This window comes from Medicago sativa, chromosome 4, assembly GCF_051527215.1.
Source record: "Medicago sativa cultivar Bolivia chromosome 4, Bolivia_mono, whole genome shotgun sequence".
Classification (NCBI taxonomy): Eukaryota; Viridiplantae; Streptophyta; class Magnoliopsida; order Fabales; family Fabaceae; genus Medicago; species Medicago sativa.
This window is the reverse complement of record NC_140752.1, coordinates 55,386,782-55,402,537: the sequence shown is the minus strand read 5'-3', so window position 1 is coordinate 55,402,537 and position 15,756 is coordinate 55,386,782. Positions and strand designations below refer to the sequence as shown.

The window sequence follows — 15,756 nt, the reverse complement described above, 5'->3', positions numbered from 1 at the left end:
ATCAAGGTATATATAACAATCTGTTGGAAATATATATTGTGAGGGAGCTATAGTGGTAGAGTGGTTAGTAGTATTGGACAAGAGGACACACATTAGGAATTAGCTCATTGTAGGAGGAGAGAATATGATTTGGTGAAGCCTTCAAGATTATTGACATTGCATCTCAAAAGGCTTAAAGGCTTGAATATAATTGTACATAAGTTTGCCTATTTATAGATGTGGGAGGTATATTCTAGATACTACATTCTAGAATGTTCATGACTTTTTTTTCTTTTTTTTTTTGAATAGCAATTATTCTCGTCAAGTAAATGAAGAACCATTTAACTCGCTGCAAAAGTTAACCAAATTACAAAGTGTCGCAAAAATGCTAAACACCTAAGCCCCAATATCCCTTAGGGGGAGTTTGTTTGAGGGTTACAAAATTTATTCCCAGGTATTCATTTTCCCAGGAATATGAAGGTGAAAATTTTATTCCCAGGAAAATATAGAAAAAAGTGTTTGGTTAATTGTTTAATTCCTGGGAATTGTTTTAAAATAATTCCAAGGAATAAGTGAAATATGTTTGGTTTGAGATGTAGAATCCTGGGAATGAACATTATAATTACATAAATACCCATATTGTAAAAACTTTAAAAAAATCTAAGCATTGCACTATCATTTCAATCATCAAGGAAACTATCTTCCTTCTCATTGCATTTACGTTCCTTCTTCCATTTATTCATCACGGTAATTCTCTAGGGGGACATTTTCCAACCAGTTCACCTTATAACGAGCACACAAATTTGTTTCATTTCCTTGAAGTTTGCTTGAAAATATTTGTACAATATGTGAGTTTCTCTGTCAACTTACTGTGGCAGGCAGGCACTTTGTCTTAATCTGCACAAAAGATAACCATTTAAGAATGGTTCTAGAGAAAACCCTCAAACCAATTTCATTAACTACCGTTGCCAACTTGCAACCCACAAAAGTGAAATAATTATTGATGGAAAATACAAAATGGTCATTAGTAAGATTAATATAAAGCCATTAATCGAGTACAAACAAAGAATGTGGTATTGGTGGGTGATTCACAACTTCAAACAACAAAAGAAGAAATAACATAAAAATATTGTTTGGCATCTTCTATAGGTGCATTATTAAGAATGATGCAATTTTAACCTACATAGATACAAGTCTCACATAACATAGATACAAGCTTCACATAGGTAGCTCAGTTGTTAGCTAAGGGACATTGAAAGAGTTTTAAGCAGGAGGTCCCAAATTCGATTCTGGAAATTAACATAACCAAGGTAGTGAAAGAAATCAAGGTAGTGAAAAAAGCTAGGGAAATGAAAGAAGCTCTTAAGGACGTGAAAGAACCTGCTACAAAAGAAAAGATTGAAGAAAAGAAAGATCAGGACATGTAACTCCATTGTAAACTTTCTTTGGTTGTTTAGTTTTGATTATTTTCCTTTTTGGTTTGGTTTAAAAATACATTAATTTGACATATCAATAATCAATAATCTAATTTTCCCTAAAAATAATAATAATCAACAATCTAATTTAAACATATATGCACACTAATTTGTGTCAGCTTTGTACTTCTTTGGTCATTTAGCATTATTTACATGCTTTAGAGTCAACCACAAAATCGACATTGTCGAACCGTGTCTCATATCCATTGTAATGCATGATATAAAGCAAGTGCTTCCGCTACATTGACAGGCACCAGGGGCGAGAGACTCGTGGTCTTAGCTAACATATAAGCACCTTCATCGTCGCGTAAACACATGCATATCCCAACCCGGTTCAAAACAGTGGAAAACGCCGCATTAATGTTACATTTTAAACGACCCGGGAGTGGTTTCTTCCAACGAGTGATGCCTGGAACACTAGTGGGCAGCAGCTGTTACCTTCAGCAATGTGAGAAGGCATGACAGCAGCAAAAATAGCAGTACCGTGCTGCTGTCTTGGTGAAGAATTAGGAGCCAACCATTCCTCTATGACGCGTCGAGCCCAACCCACCACTTGCCAGCCTGTGACGAAGTTCCGATTGAAGCTGCTGCAATAGGAGGAAAATAGTTTCAGCTGCTGTTGATGTGGACTGAACCGCATGCTGCACTGCCTGCCATAATCCTGCCAATTGCCAAACCTGAACAAAAAACGGGCAGTTGAAGAAAACATGATCGAGATCCTATACCTGATGGTCACAACTAACACAAAAAGTCGGGTACGGAACCCCTTTATATTGCAGCCGCATTCTAATTCTTCTACGCAACAGTGCTATAGCATCACTATATTCTCTACTTCACAATATTTCGTACCAAGTAGTGCATGACGAAACAATAACGATTTGTTCAAATTTCGCTATGCAATAGTTCTATAACCGGTATTTAAGAACAACCTACCGATTTTAAGTGGTGATTACAAGGAGTATCATAGAGTAATCAATTCCTCCTCCACACACTCCAAGCACATTTAACTATTAAAAACCACAGACCAAAGCAGTGAAAACTAAATGATTCATATATTATGTAATGAATCTCTATGATTCTATTGAATGAATGATGAAAGCATCATACAAGAGTTTATCATAACAATGAAGTAACAGACTCAATATAAACTTAACAAACTTGTAACAGGATCTGTCCTACTTGGCATAGATGCTAACTTAGCTTATGCAGACAATTAACAGATTTAACAAATAAACACGAAACTTCGAACAAGCTCATCAATGCAGCAAACATAAAATAAACATTTGTGATTATTGCATATATAGGGTCTGTTTGAGTTAACTTATTATTACAAAACTACAAATATAGCAAAATCACAAACACAATAACCATGATGATAAAGACACCCACATCTCTTCTACAGGATCAAAATCATCAACAAGGTCAAACAAACCATTTTTGCTAAAAAATTATTCAGGCATCTAAGCAAACATCAAATCAGCTCTGAAAAATTACAGATGGTTCAATGTTGAGAAAAAGCAATAAGCAAAAACAACAGAAAGAAAGGAAAAAAAAAAGAGAAATTATACCAATCACCAAATCTATGTTGAGTAATGGAAGAATTGAGATGAAATTAGATGGTACCTTGAAAAGAAGAGTGAAATCAAAAACCCAATCAGCAAGCAGTTGATGAACACACAAAGATCATGGGTTGTCTTTTATACAGAAGAACATGGGTGAAAATGTTCAGCTGGAATCAGAGAAAAAGAATAGCGGGAATGGCAAGGCCAAAAATGGTATTTTATTGAAGATCATGGGTTTCCTTTCCTGGGAATGAAACTTTCCCAAGCTATCACATGGGAATGGAATGGATGTAAAAAGGGTAGAACGTGGGGGGAAAATGGGGGAGAACGTGGGTTTACTACTTTCCTGGGAAAAATGTATTCCTGGGCATATTTGTGTGGTTCCCATCTACCAAACAAAGGAATATTCAATTCCAGCCTTATATTCCTAGGAATTATTTTTTTAACCCTCAAACAAACACCCCCTTAAACAATGGTACTCGGTATTGATGCCGACATATACATGTGAACAAAACACACGCATACCCCTGCCTCAAAACCAAAGGGCCTCTAAGCAAACAGCCACCTAAACCAGAAAACCACCAGCACCCAGACAGCAAGGTGGAACAGCCGCGCCCCAAAAAACAGCACAGCCTTAGCAGAAAAATCTGCTGTCAAAACACTGCCACTAGACCCGAAAAAACGCAGCTGCTATTGCAGCAAAAAACCAGACAGCAGCAGCGCAACAAAAAAACGGCCAGCAAAGGCAAGAATCAAACCCGGGTATGTGATCTACTGAGGCACCAATGAGGATTCCAACACCATTCGAAAAAAAGACAAACCGGCATAACCGTCCAACACATCGCCCATTTCCAAGCCAACACTTTCACTTCCTCTACAATCACATCCACCTCTACATTAGCATTGTTAAACACCTTATCATTCCGGGCTTTCCACAACGCCCAAATAGTTGCGAGCCAAACCACCCCCTTACCTTTTTTAACCTTCTTATTTATTTCACCCCCATTCCAACACTCCCAATGAACAAAAAGATTCGGAGGCGAAATAAAATAGGCGTCCCACCAAGTATGAGTGATTCTATATCTTTCTAATATATTCTAGAAATATCTAGAAATGTGCATCGTATTTCAACACAGTTAGCAAAAATATCATAAAATAAGTGTGTTGGAACAAAATGTGTTTAACAATGAACCTTAAAGAGTTTTGATGATAACAAGGTATTAAAAATTGTAAATTGGACTAGCTAATATTTGTTCAAGTGTACAGGACCATAATTATAAAGTTACATCATCATTGGTTCTGAATGAGCAAATAAAGAGCAAAAGAAAATGAAGCTTAGATGATTCTGAAGGCAAAGCGCTCCTGAAGTCAAGCTGCTCCTGAAGAAATAGCGCTCCTGAAGTAAAGCTGCTCCTGAAGAATAGTGCTTCTGAAGACAAGAGGTCCAGAAGCCACATCATCAGAAGCTGCGTCATCAGAAGCTGCAGAAGTCATATCATCAGAAGCTGCATCATCAGAAGCTGCCTCATCAGAAGCTATTTCACCAGAAGCTGAATCTCAACTGGATTTACAAAAGATTCAAGAATTGAAGAATTATCAATGCAAAAGCTGTCTATTGGATTCGAAAACACAAACAAAGGATTAGTGGAATTTTGCAACGGTCATTTCAAAGGTGTTTGAAGGCTTGTGCTTGCAATTTGGACGAAAGCGTTGACATTGTACTTTGTACGAATTGTACAACCACGTTCTCCACTACTCTGTTTTGTGTCCACGCTACAAGACAAGAAAACAGCTCCAGAATACAGCTTCGCCTGCATAGATGTTCCTTTGGATAAGGAATGGATTTCAAATTGGTTCTTCGTAGGACAACAGCCAAATCAGGCAAAAGATCATTGGTGAAAGATCAAGCTTCAACAAACGACTCTTTGGTGTGCTGGCAATTTCACAACGTCTCTTTCACACCTCTATATAAAGGAGTGAAGACCTAGAGATTTGGTAATGCAAGAACGCTGAACGAAAGACTCACAAGATTTTCACAAGTACCAAACCTCTGCTGAAATTGTTCTGCATTCACTTAGAATTTTTGTGTCTCAAAGTCTTATCTTAGAAATTCTTAAGTCCATTAAGTCTGTATCTGATTTGTATTGTGAGCACCTCTGATTGTATATCAAGTGTTCAACCTTAAACAATTTTCTGTGTAATTTTGTTTAGTTAGGAAGTCTCTTGCAGTTGTGCTTGAGCAGGAAGTCTCTTGATTGTGTTCTTGAGCAAAGGAAGTCTCTTGCTTGTGTGCTTGAGCATTGGAAGTCTCTTGCTTGTGTGCTTGAGCATTTGTAATCAGATATTACTCATAGTGAAATCTCCTTGGAAGTGCAAGGGGGACTGGACTACTTCCGGATTGTGGAAGGAACCAGTATAATTGCTTTGTGTCGTTCTTCTTCTCTCTCTCTGTTTTATTCCGCTGCATTTAGATTCTGATTATCACTTCAGAAGCTGTCTCGCTTAGCTTCTGATCAGTGTGTTCAGTTTTTAGGAGAAACGAAGAATTTTTCTAAAACACAATTCAACCCCCCTTCTTGTGTTTTTCTCACCTTCAATTGGTATCTAGAGCCTTGGTCTGTTGTGTAACACTTAACCGTGCAACAGTCAAAGATCTGAGAAAAACATGTCTACTCCTCCTCCTACTGGTCCTAGTGATACTAGCTATAAACATGTCTCACATGATTATAGTGATAGTAAGAAAACCAGTGTTGGAAAAGTTCCAAAGTTCAATGGAGATGCTGAAGAGTTCTCTTGGTGGAAGACCAACTTTTACAGTTACATCATGAGCCTGGATGAAGAATTATGGGATATTCTGGAAGATGGTGTTGGTGATTTAGTCCTTGATGAAGAAGGAGCTGCTGTGGATAGAAAGAAACATACTCCAGAACTGAGGAAACTTTACAAGAAGCATCATATTATCAGAGGAGCCCTTGTCACTGCCATACCCAAAGCAGAGTATATGAAGATGAGTGACAAATCCACTGCTAAAGCTATGTTTGCTTCTCTCTGTTCAAATTATGAAGGGAGCAAGAAGGTCAAAGAAGCAAAGGCTCTCCTGCTTGTACATCAGTATGAGTTATTCAAGATGAAGGATGATGAAACTATTGAGGGGATGTACTCAAGGTTTCAAACCTTAGTTTCTGGGCTACAGATTCTAAAGAAGAGCTATGTTGCTTCTGATCATGTAAGCAAGATACTCAGAAGCTTACCTGCCAGATGGAGACCAAAAGTGACTGCCATTGAGGAAGCTAAAGATTTAAACACTTTAAGTGTCGAAGATCTTGTTAGTTCTCTCAAAGTTCATGAGTTAAGTCTTAATGAACATGAGTCTACTAAGAAGAGTAAATCAATAGCTCTTCCATCCAAAGGCAAGTCATCAAAAGCTCTCAAAGTGGTTGAATCTGAAGAGGAAGAACAGTCAAGTTCAGATTCTGAACCAGATGCTGCTGAAATGGCCATGCTCTCAAACAGACTTCAATATCTGGCCAAGAAGAACAAAAAGTTTCTCTCCAGAAGGGGTAACTCCAGAAGCTCAAAGAAAGAAGATCAGAAGGGATGCTTCAATTGTAAGAAGCCAGGTCACTTCATTGCTGAATGCCCTGATCTTCAAAGAGAAAAGTCAAAGGACAAGTCAAAGAGGTCTACATTCAAACCAAGCAAACTCAAGAAGCAGATTAAGCAGAGTTTAATGGCAACCTGGGATGATTTGGGTAGTGAATCTGGATCTGATAAAGAGGAAGCTGATGAAGATGCAAAGGTAGCTGTTGGGTTGGTAGCAACAGCAACTTCAGAAGCTGGATCAGATTCAGACTCAGAAGATGAAAACGAGGTATATTCCAAAATTCCCAGAAATGAACTTGTTGAGTCACTTAAAGAACTTCTTACACATTTTGAAGTAAGAACCAATGAGTTGAAGGATTTAAAAGAAAAATATGCTGATTTGGTACAACAGCAAAAATCAACTCTATTGGATCTGAAAGCTTCTGAACAAGGACTTAGGGGCTTTGACTTCATGTGTAAAACATATGAAGATCAGCTCAGGTTCTTATGTCAGAAGCTACAAGAAAAGTGTAATGAAAAACCTTTAAGTAACCATGAAATTGCTCTTGAAGATTTTATTATATCTGGCATTGACAGAAGCAGAGTGGCTTCTATGATTTATAGCATTTACAAGAACAACGGCAGAGGAATTGGTTTTCCAGAAGTGAAACTTGAGAAAACCAATCTAAAATCTTGTTGTGAATGCATCAAGGAAGGTCTGAAAACATTTTTTGTACCAGAAGGGGCTGAGTTGGAAACTGTTGTTCAATCAGAACCTGAAGCTTCTAGTTCTAAGGCTAAAATTACTTCAAAGCCAAAGAACTCTAAGTCAAAGGCTATGATCAACTCTGATTCCAAGACTTCAAAGGTCAGGATCCTGAAAAGATCAGAACCTATTCCTCAGAGTCTGGTGAAACCAAAATCTGGGGTTCTGAAGTCTAAGTTTCAGAAGAAGACAGTTGCTGCTTCTGAAGTACCAAAACCTAAGGTGATGGTTAATCAGAAGCAACCCAACTCACAGCACAAGGTACAAGAAGTGAAGAGTAAAGCCTTAAGTACTAACCTTCCAGGACCCATAGAACAATGGGTACCTAAAACTAAAAATGTCAATGATGCAGGTATGTCTAAGAGCAGTGCCAAAGCAAAGATCATGGTACCTAGACAGCGGTTGCTCAAGACACATGACAGGAGACAAGTCCATGTTCCTCAGCCTAACAATGAAAGAGGGAGGAAATGTGAAATTTGGAGGCAACCAGTCAGGCAAGATCATAGGTACAGGAACTATTGGTAATTCCTCTACCTCAATTAATAATGTATGGTTGGTAGATGGTCTTGAACATAACCTTTTGAGCATTAGTCAATTTTGTGATAATGGTTATGATGTGCTTTTTGAAAAACCCAACTGTACAGTAATCAACAAAGAAGACAAATCCATTGTGTTCAAGGGAAAGAGAGTTGACAATGTCTATAAAATCAATTTTTCTGAACTGGCTGATCAGAAGGTGGTTTGCCTACTATCAGTGAATGATAAGAAATGGATGTGGCACAGAAGGTTGGGACATGCTAACTGGAGGTTAATCTCTAAGCTTAGTAAGTTACAACTTGTGAAAGGGCTACCAGACATTGACTATCATTCAGATGCACTCTGTGGTGCATGTCAGAGAGGGAAAATTGTGAAATCATCTTTTAAAACCAAAGACATTGTTTCAACCTCAAGACCTTTAGAATTACTCCATATTGATTTATTTGGACCAGTGAGTACTGCATCCCTATATGGAAGTAGATATGGATTAGTCATTGTTGATGATTACAGCAGATGGACTTGGGTGAAATTCATAAAGAGTAAAGATGTTGCGTGTGATGTATTCAGTAGCTTCTGCACTCAAATTCAATCTGAAAAAGAATCAAAAATTTTGAAAGTCAGAAGTGATCATGGTGGAGAATTTGAAAATGAGCCATTTGAAGCTTTTTGTGAAAAACATGGAATTTTCCATGAGTTCTCTTCTCCTAGAACACCACAACAAAATGGGGTTGTAGAGAGAAAGAATAGAACTTTACAAGAAATGGCCAGAACCATGATTCATGAAAACAATTTACCAAAACATTTTTGGGCAGAAGCAGTGAATACAGCATGCTATGTTCAAAACAGGATCTATATTAGACCTATTTTGGAGAAAACAGCATATGAACTCTTTAAAGGAAGAAAACCCAATATCTCTTACTTTCATCAATTTGGATGTACATGTTACATTCTGAACAACAAGCTCTACCTAAAGAAATTTGATGCCAAGGCCCAAAGAGGAATCTTTTTAGGTTACTCTGAAAGGTCAAAGGCATACAGAGTGTATAATTCAGAAACACTTTGTGTTGAAGAATCTATGCACGTTAAATTTGATGACAAGGAGCTTGAAGATAAAACTTCAAAGCAAGGTGAAAGTTTTGCAGAGATACAGGTTCCTGAAGCTACTCCAGAACCTGATCAGATAGCTGAATCTAAAGATAGTCCAGAAGCTGAACCCACATCAGAAGCACAAGATGAAGCTGCTTCTGATGAAGCACAAGATGGCTCACATCAAGCAGATCCTCCCAGAAACACATTCAAACACAAGTCTTCACATCCTGAGGAGCTAATCATTGGGAACAAAGATAGTCCAAGAAGAACAAGATCACATTTCAGACAAGAGGAGTCAATGATTGGACTAATCTCAATGATTGAACCTACAACAGTTGATGAAGCACTTTCAGATGATGGATGGATCCTAGCTATGCAAGAAGAGTTGAATCAATTTCAAAGAAATGATGTGTGGGATCTGGTACCCAAACCTCAGCACAAGAACATTATTGGAACAAAATGGGTATTCAGAAACAAGCTGAATGAGCAAGGTGAAGTAACAAGAAACAAAGCCAGGCTTGTTGCACAAGGGTATAGTCAACAAGAAGGCATTGATTACACTGAAACGTTTGCTCCAGTTGCAAGATTGGAAGCAATCAGGTTACTTCTTTCCTATGCAGTTAATCATGGCATAATATTATATCAAATGGATGTCAAGAGTGCATTTCTAAATGGTGTCATAGAAGAAGAAGTGTATGTCAAGCAACCTCCTGGATTTGAGGATATTAAATATCCTGACCATGTTTTTAAACTGAAGAAATCACTATATGGCTTGAAACAAGCTCCCAGAGCTTGGTATGATAGACTAAGTAATTTCTTAATCAAAAATGATTTTAAAAGAGGACAGGTTGATACTACACTCTTCAGAAGGACCCTTGAGAAAGATATTCTTGTTGTGCAAATATATGTTGATGATATAATATTTGGTTCTACTAATGCATCTCTTTGCAAGGAATTTTCTGAGTTAATGCAGGATGAATTTGAAATGAGCATGATGGGAGAGCTGAAATTCTTCCTGGGCATTCAAATCAATCAATGCAAAGATGGAGTCTATGTTCATCAATCAAAGTACACAAAGGAGCTTCTGAAGAAGTTCAAACTTGAAGATTGTAAGGTGATGAACACTCCAATGCACCCTACGTGCACCTTAAGCAAAGAAGATGAAGGAGCTAAAGTAGATCAGAAGCTGTATAGAGGTATGATTGGTTCTTTGTTATACCTCACTGCATCTAGGCCAGATATTTTATTCAGTGTATGCTTGTGTGCAAGATTCCAATCAGATCCTAGAGAATCTCATATGACTGCTGTCAAGAGAATCTTCAGGTATTTGAAAGGAACGACCAATCTTGGACTCCTTTATAGGAAATCCTTAGATTATAAGCTAATTGGATTCTGTGATGCTGATTATGCTGGTGATAGGATTGAAAGAAAGTCAACCAGTGGCAATTGTCAATTTCTGGGTGATAATCTTATATCCTGGGCTAGCAAAAGACAAACAACTATTGCTATGTCTACAGCAGAAGCAGAATACATTTCAGCTGCAAGTTGTTGTACACAACTACTTTGGATGAAACATCAGTTGGAAGATTATCAGATAACTGCTAACAGTATTCCCATTTATTGTGATAATACTGCTGCTATTTGTTTGTCTAAAAATCCAATTTTGCATTCAAGAGCTAAGCACATTGAAATCAAACACCATTTTATCAGAGATTATGTTCAAAAAGGAATTTTAGATATACAATTCATTGATACTGAAAATCAATGGGCTGATATATTTTCTAAGCCTTTAACTGTTGAAAGATTTGATTTTATAAAGAAAAATTTGAACATGCACTTTGTATCTGATTAAATGCTTGCTTGCTCCTGAATAGGATTTTAGGTTCTGAAGTTAGTTCAGAAGCGATAGTCCATCAGAAGCTCTTTATTGAGGTTCTGAGGAAAACTCGCTTCTGATCATGACGTCAGCATCTGAAGTCCAGAAGCTGGATTTGTTGCTTCTGAATAGTTGAATTAGTGGAAACGTTGGAAGTTACCTTTTAAAAAAGTAACTTCTGGCCCATTAACTTGGTAGTTACTCTGTGAACTTCTTACGTGGCCTGTATGTGTTGGTGTATAACTAATAGGGCAATGATGATTTAATAGCTTTGAAAGTACTTTTCACGCGCCCCCAATTTTGTCATTAATGTTATGTTTGTTTGTCTCTTTGGAATTGCAATCGTTTTACTTTTAACACTTTGACAATTCACACACTACTCACTCACAACAAACACATTTGCTCTCAAACCTCTTGCGAAGTAAGCGCATTCTCTCAAACTTAGAACCCTAAAATCTTCATCTTCTTCAAATCTTCGTCAATCATCAAATGGCATCATCAAGCTCAAAAGTTTCAGAATCTACTTCACGGATGGTCCCTGAATTTGACTACAAAGGAAGAAGCATGAAATTGGAAGAATGGGAACTACAGGTTCAAATAGAAAATCCGGTGGATTTTGAATCACTCGCCTTCCATGAGTGTTGGATCAGAAGCTACTATGAAGAGCAGGAACTTATGCATTAGTTCAAGATGTTGAATGGACCAACATACGAAGCATTGATAAGACACTTCTGGGTAAGGGCTAAGGTTTATGACAAAGCTGCGTCTATAACTGAAGAAAGTCAAATGGTGTTGATTTATCCCGAACTGGAAGGGAAGACCAGAGAAGAAATGGGACTTGAGCCATTTACAGGTATTGAAATCAGGTCAAGTATTTGTGGTATTCCAGTGAGAATTGCGGAATGGCAGATAGAAGTTGTACTCTGTAGAGAGGCCTCTGGAAAATACTCTGGAATTGATCTCTCAAATACAGCTGAAGAACGCCTCTGGAAGGAAAAAGTAAACTTGGCCCTGTACAACTCAACGCAAGCAGGAAAGTATGCTGATCTAAGCATGGACAAGAAGCTGCTTCTGAAGATTCAGAATGAGGACTTACTTCCATGTGGTGGTAGTGAGAAACCCAATTTGGCACAAAAAGTCTTTCTTCAACACTTCATTAAGAAGGAGAAAGTGAACGTGCCAAAATATATGTTCAAATACTTGATAGAGTGTCTGAAACAGAGTCAGCTGCAGAATAGAACCTGGGTACCTTATGGAAGACTATTGTCAGAAATATTCTATCAAGGAGGAATCTTGGACAAACTAAGCAGTGCTGAAGCCTTCACAGATGAGCTGCTTGATACTAAAACTGGAAAGTTCATTAATGCACAAACCCTCAAGAATATGAAGTTGATCCCTGCTGTCACCAAGCTTCATACAGATTTGAGTGAATCACTTGTTAAGTCTGATCTTATGAAGGACTTTCCACCCATCTGCAAGAAGGATCCCATTGAAGTGCAGATGTACTATATCAAGGAACATTTTGAGGCAACCAATGAGAGAATCAGATTGGAAGATATTCCAGAGGAAATGTATGGTGGTGCTCTGCCACGAGCCAGAGGCAGAAAGTCAAAAAGGAAGATGACTGCAGAGCAATATCTAGAGGTTGAACAATCTGCTAAAAAGGCAAAAGTTGCTACTGACAAGCTCAAAATTGGTAGTTCATCAGTACCTTCTATTGAAGAAGCCATTGAAGACATGGATTCCAGGATGATCATGGATGTTGGCATTACTCTTGATCAACCTGCAATACCAAAGAAGAAAAGGAAGCAAGCAGTAAGGAGGACCAAGAACTTCCCTCATGTTTCTAAGAAGACTGAAGCTGCTACTATTGTGTCAGAAGCTATTGGAAAAGCTATGGAGATTGCTGCTGAGCTACAAGAGTCTGTAGTTTCAGAAGCCAAGCAACTGTTGCTGATGACCAGTGAGTCTGTTAAAGAGGATTCTGAACCTGAACCAGAGAAGGTGATTAATATATCATCAGATTCCGCATCCACACCATTATCAGATTCTGATGATTCTGATGATGATATACCCTTAGCCCAACTCTTTCAAAAACCAGTAAAAAGCATGTCAACATCAACCAAAACCAACAAAAAGCCCTCTCAGTCAACTACTTATGAGCCAGTTGGTCACATAATTAATGAGAAGTTGGCTGAAATGGCTGTGCAGAGAGAAAAAGTCATTGAGACTATCTTTCGCCTTAACCCTCAACCCCTTAACATTCAACCTCTCAACATGATTCCTCCAGAAAATGTTGAGTCTACTTCAGAAAAGGCCTCTGAAGCAACTCCAGAAGCAGCTGCTTCTGAAAATGTTGTTTCAGAAAACCCCCATCAACAAACACCTGAACCACATAAACCCACAACACCCCCACTATCACCAACAGCTACCATTGACCCCCAACTCAACACTCAAACATCAACTTCACCACAACAACCACCAGCTGAAATTGAACACTCCCCAGAACCAACTCCCATGGATGTTGACAACTCTCTAGTCAATGTTCAAGCCTCAACCTCTACCACACACATTGCTTCTGACCAGCCTTCATCTTCAAACACACAAACACACTTTACCATTCCAGTTCCTAACCCTGTTCAAGATTTGGAAATCAGTGATTCTGATCTTGAAATCCTTGAACAACCACCCTCAAACATCCTGGAATCTGGATATATTAATTCTGAGCTTCTCACAATCCTGAGTCAGATGCATAATCTTGTGGATCAACGAAGGACAATTGATCTCACAAGTGCATATGAAGACTCCTGGGCATCTCTTCAGAACCGGGCAGCTGAGCTAATTGAAAGCATAAGGGCTAAGTGCATCAGAAGCAAGGAAGCTTCTATCAGGAAGTTAATGGAGCATCTGAATCAGAGTCTCAGAGTAAGAAGTTCTACACTGCTCCTGGCAAACCAGCCTTTCTTCTTAGAAACGGATTACTTGACCAGAGAAGCAAGGTTGTGTAAGCTTCTGAAGAAACAGATGGCACAGCAGCAGCAAGAAGCTAGAGAAAGGGAACAGGCTCTTCTCCAGAGGCAACAACAGCTTGAAGAACTGTTGCAGAAGAAGATTGAAGAAATGGAGAAGATGAAGAAACAACAACAAACCAACCCTTAGTTGCACACATTTGTGTTATTTTTTTGTTGTTTGTTTTAAATTCTTAGTCCTTGTTTCTGAAACCATCTTGTTTTATTTCTCTATGCTTCTGAATGCTTACTGCTTCTGAATGCTTACTACTTCTGAATGCTTACTGCTTCTGATAATTGGATATTCATGCTCATATATTTTGATCTGATTTGTTTAATTAATTTCTTGTATACTCTCTTTTGTTTGAGTTTTTCTCAAATCTTTTTGTCTTTTATGCTTATTTGTTTATTTCATTTTTTTGATAATGACAAAAGGGGGAGTATATGTGACAAGTATTTAAAGGCTCTGAGCCCCATTAATGGCATTTGAAATTTTTGAAAAACTTCTATCATTTTTTTTACCTTATTGGTATAAGCTATGAACGAACGAAGAAGTATCAAAATTCAAGTAAAATTAATTGAACCATTCTTCTTATCTATAAGTTAATTCTTTCAATGATTCAATTTTTTTTAAAAGCTCTGATAATTTTATTGTGCGAAAAATGAATTTAATTAACCTGGATAGAACTTAGGGGGAGCTTACAAACCTCACCTTAAAGACTATCAGACTCAGGGGGAGTTTGAGCTTACAAACCTCAGACTCTGAGCTTACAAACCTCAGAACCCCAAAGTCAACTTGTTAATTAGATTAACAACAATTGATCAATTTTAAATACTTTTGTTTGTCATCATCAAAAAGGGGGAGATTGTTGGAACAAAATGTGTTTAACAATGAACCTTAAAGAGTTTTGATGATAACAAGGTATTAAAAATTGTAAATTGGACTAGCTAATATTTGTTCAAGTGTACAGGACCATAATTATAAAGTTACATCATCATTGGTTCTGAATGAGCAAATAAAGAGCAAAAGAAAATGAAGCTTAGATGATTCTGAAGGCAAAGCGCTCCTGAAGTCAAGCTGCTCTTGAAGAAATAGCGCTCCTGAAGTAAAGCTGCTCCTGAAGAATAGTGCTTCTGAAGACAAGAGGTCCAGAAGCCACATCATCAGAAGCTGCGTCATCAGAAGCTGCAGAAGTCATATCATCAGAAGCTGCATCATCAGAAGCTGCCTCATCAGAAGCTATTTCACCAGAAGCTGAATCTCAACTGGATTTACAAAAGATTCAAGAATTGAAGAATTATCAATGCAAAAGCTGTCTATTGGATTCGAAAACACAAACAAAGGATTAGTGGAATTTTGCAACGGTCATTTCAAAGGTGTTTGAAGGCTTGTGCTTGCAATTTGGACGAAAGCGTTGACATTGTACTTTGTACGAATTGTACAACCACGTTCTCCACTACTCTGTTTTGTGTCCACGCTACAAGACAAGAAAACAGCTCCAGAATACAGCTTCGCCTGCATAGATGTTCCTTTGGATAAGGAATGGATTTCAAATTGGTTCTTCGTAGGACAACAGCCAAATCAGGCAAAAGATCATTGGTGAAAGATCAAGCTTCAACAAACGACTCTTTGGTGTGCTGGCAATTTCACAACGTCTCTTTCACACCTCTATATAAAGGAGTGAAGACCTAGAGATTTGGTAATGCAAGAACGCTGAACGAAAGACTCACAAGATTTTCACAAGTACCAAACCTCTGCTGAAATTGTTCTGCATTCACTTAGAATTTCTGTGTCTCAAAGTCTTATCTTAGAAATTCTTAAGTCCATTGAGTCTGTATCTGATTTGTATTGTGAGCACCTCTGATTGTATATCAAGTGTTC

At 38.0% G+C, this 15,756-nt stretch overlaps 1 long non-coding RNA gene across 1 annotated transcript; it reads right to left on the bottom strand.

The window, feature by feature from the left end:
- Positions 1 to 1,404: 1,404 nt before the first annotated feature.
- LOC146929967 (uncharacterized) lies at positions 1,405 to 3,481 on the bottom strand. Its single transcript, XR_015006240.1, has 2 exons — positions 3,078 to 3,481; positions 1,405 to 2,131 (listed from the first exon to the last, which is right to left on the bottom strand). It is a non-coding gene; the product is annotated as an uncharacterized LOC146929967 (long non-coding RNA).
- Between the last annotated feature and the right edge of the window lie 12,275 nt (positions 3,482 to 15,756).